The sequence below is a fragment of the Chrysochloris asiatica genome, unplaced genomic scaffold (assembly GCF_000296735.1).
Source record: "Chrysochloris asiatica unplaced genomic scaffold, ChrAsi1.0 scaffold00042, whole genome shotgun sequence".
Lineage (NCBI taxonomy): Eukaryota > Metazoa > Chordata > Mammalia > Afrosoricida > Chrysochloridae > Chrysochloris > Chrysochloris asiatica.
In genome coordinates, this window is record NW_006408560.1 from 10,825,762 (window position 1) to 10,829,622 (window position 3,861).

The window sequence follows — 3,861 nt, forward strand, 5'->3', positions numbered from 1 at the left end:
GTTTAACTGCTTTCATGTAACAAAACACTACAGAACTTTGAAATTAGGAAATTCCAACTTGTCTTGTACAGGTGGCACGAGCTCCATAGAGCAGGAATCTATTTCAACAAGCAGTAAGGAGTAGATTCAAACTTGGAGGTGTTTTCAGAAACACTCTCTTTTATAACTTGGCAAGTGTGAGTTTTACGTTGATTTAAGTGTTTAGCCATAAGATCTAAGGCAGAAGAATCAGCTAGGAAGTCACAGTTAAGGCACACTAGAGTAATGCCCCTGGGAGTTCTGGAATTTTTCTAAAAAATACAAAACCATTTACTTGGATGGTTACTATAAGAGCTCACCACGTGATTTATAAAAGTTTTGTTACAGTTAGCATTGCATTTGCAAACATTACAATGGGCATACGTAAAAAAGTAGCTTGCAAAATCTTTTATTTTGAAAGGACACTCAATGCACTCCTGAGCTCCTTGACAAAAACCTTAGGTTCTTCACAGCTGTGCTCATTTTATTTTTTCTGCGGTTTCTTTTGCTTGCAAACAGCTTGTGGTTTGCATTTAGAACTAACTCCTCAGGGTTTACTTGCTTCAGGTTTACCTTTGGGTTTACTTGCAGTGGTTGCAGGTGCCTGAGGCTTACTTGCATTAAATTTGGGGTATTTTTAGCTGCTTGAGTTTTAGAATTTGGAGATGAGACCTGAAGAGAAGTGCTCGGAGTACTACTGGAAAGAGGAGTTGATTGAATGGGTTTTGATTGAACAGGCCCAAGTGAAGCTCGAATAGTAACTTTTGTCCCAGGGGGCAATCCTTCTAGCTCTTTAGGCTTTAAAAATGTCCGATGCTGTACCTTGTGGTCAGTTTTCTCCTTGCATGTCAAAAATTGGGGTCTGCATTGTGTGCAACGATGTATTTCTTTTTTCTGATGCTTCATGTAATGATTCATGTAGGGTGTTGCCATTTTACTAATTTTGAGGCTAAATGGACACAGCAAGTTCTTAGTGTTTTCATGGGATGTTCTAAAGTGAGTGTCTATTTCAGAAAAGGAAGACGACCTATACTGGCAAACCTGGCATATATATGGCATTTCCCCAGGCTTATGATTATCCTTCATATGTTGTAAAAGAGCATGTTCTGATTTAAATGGCAATTCACAGATTTTGCAAATAGAAGAAAATTCATGGGGGGGTAGGTGGGCTTCCGATGTGGCACTGCAGTTGAAACGGTGTTGGTGCGTGGTGTGGTTTTCCCAGCTCTCACTGTTCGCTGTTTGACTTTTCAAGTTCCAAATGGTGTTTCATGTGGTTCATAAACCAAATATTATTTTTAAGAACTTTCAAGTAACTGAAGCACTTAAAGGTTGTATAAGTCTTCTCTTCTTCCACTCTTCCTTCATGTCTCCCATAATAAAAGGCACTCACCAGTATGATCAGTTTTCCTTTCTCTGAACCAGTCTTGTTTTAATCATATACAGTATATAAGTCCACTGTGCCAATCCATCTCATCGGGGGTCTTCCTCTTTTAGGCTGACCTTCCACTTTACAAATTGTGATTTTCTTCTCCAGACACTTGTCCCTCCTGAAAATATGTCTGAAGTACGAGAGATAACGTCTCACCATTCTGGCTTCTAAGGTGCATTCTGGGTGCACTTCTTCCAAGACATACTTGTTTGATTTTTCTGGATGTCTATAGTACTTCTAATATTCTTCTCCAACGCCATAATTCAAACTCTTCAATTCTTCTACCGTCTTCCTTATTCATTGTCCAACTTTCACATTGTCATACATATGAGATGATTGAAAATGTGATGGCTTCTGTCAGAGGCACCTTAGTTCTCCACCTGACATCTTTGCTCTTGAACACTTTAAAGAGGTCTTGTTTAGCAAATTTGCTTAATGCAATATGTCATTTGATTTCTTGATTGCTGCTTTCATGAGCATTGATTGTTGATCCAAGTAAATTGTAGTCTTTGACAACTTCAGTCTTATCTCTATCATGATGTTCTTTATTGGTCCAATTGTGAGGACTGTTGTTTTCTTTACATTAAGATGCAATCCATACTGAAGGCTGTGGTCTTTGAACTTAATCAGTATTTTAAGTACTTTTCACTTCCAGCAAACAAGGTTGTATCATCTTCATATAGCAGGTTGTTAATGAGTCTTCCTCCAGTCCTAATGCCATGTTCTTCTTTATCTAATCTACCTTCTCTGATTATTTTCTCAGTGTACATATTGACTAAGTATGGTGAAAGAATAGAACCTTGACATACATCTTTTTTAAAAAAATTTAAATATTCAGTATCCCCTTATTCTGTTAGAACGACTGCCTCTTGATCTATGTACAGATTACTCATGAGAAGAATTAAGTGTTCTAGAATAGCCATTCTTCTCAATGTTATCTATAGTTTGTCATGATCCACACAGTCCAAAGCCTGTGCATAGTCAATAAAGCACAACTAAACATCTTTCTGGGGTTCCATGCTTTCAACCAAGATCTGAAGTCAGCAGTGATATCCCTCATTCTACTGAATGTGGTTTGAACTTCTGGCAGCTCCCAATTTGCCACTGCAGTTGTCTTTTAATTGTTTTCAGCAAAATTTTGCTTGTATGTGATTTTAGTGATATTGGTCAATGATATTTGTATTCTGCTGGATCACCTTTCTTCGCAATGAGCACAAATATGGATCCCTTCCAATCAGTTATTCAGGTAGCTTCCTTTCAAATTTCTGGACATAGATGAGTGAGCATCTCCAATACTGCATCAATTTGTTAAAAGATTTCGATTTTCATTCTGTCAATTCCTGGCATCTTGGTTTTCACCAATACCTTTAGTGCTACTTGGAAATTTTCCTTCAGTATCATCAGTTCTTAATCATATGCTACCTATTGGGATGACTGAGCATCAACCGATTCTTTGTGGTACAGTGATTCTATATCCCCCCCCCCCCATCTTCTTTTAATGTTTCCAGCATCATTCAATATTTTGCCCAGGGAACCTTTCAAGATTTCAGTTTGACAATTAAATTTTTTCTTCAGTTCTCTCAACTTGAGAAATGGTGACTTTGTTCTTTCCTTTTGGTTTCCTAACTCAAGGTGTTTGCACATTTCATTATAATATTTTACTTTGTCTGTTAGGCTGTCCTTTGAAATTTTCTGTTCAGCTCTTTTACTTCCTCATTTCTTCCATTTGCCTTACCTTCTTTATGCTCAAGAGCAAGTTTCAGAGTCTCTTCTTTAACATCGGTTTTGGTCTTCTCCTTTCCTGTCTTTTTAATGAACTTTTGCTTTCTTCTTGTATGATGTGCTTTTTGTTTTTCAAGTTTTTGTTGTGAATTATGTGATGGTTTACAAGGGAGAACATTAGTTTTACATTCATCCTATCATGTATCATTCCATTGCCATGATTACAATCCCCTCCATGCATCACCAAACAACCAAAGGATGTACCCCACAACTCTGCCCCTGGGTCATCAGCATACAGCCCCTCTCTGTCTCTGGGTCTACAGTCCCCAGCCGCTCCATCTCTCCACATCATTGTCTCTGCCTCCGTCTCTGGTGTAGGGTCCCACACTCCGCTCTTCTCCCTTGATGGCCCTAGGGACCTCCGCTCCTGGACTACAAAGTCAACCACTCCCCTGCTTTTGCTGCAAAATATCTACCTTTACATTTCCAACCCTCGCAGTCAGTCCTGATAACAATTATTCACGATTGTACCACAAGACTCTTATCCCCATCTCCTTTCATTAGCCCTGCCCGGACAGATTGGATACTACTCAGTGGAGATTCTACCTCTGGATCTAGGCTCCCTCTTGAAAGCTTGCAAGCCAGTCACTTCTTGCCTTTGTAGCCCCCATCCCGCCCCGTTTTGGGTA

General features: G+C 39.2%; 2 pseudogenes; both read right to left on the bottom strand.

Annotated features, from left to right (window-relative positions):
- LOC102840066 overlaps positions 1-3,861 on the bottom strand; it is a 1,013,887-nt pseudogene that overhangs the window by 511,178 nt on the left and 498,848 nt on the right.
- The window catches only part of LOC102816856, an 8,400-nt pseudogene continuing 4,637 nt past the window's right edge, over positions 99-3,861 (bottom strand).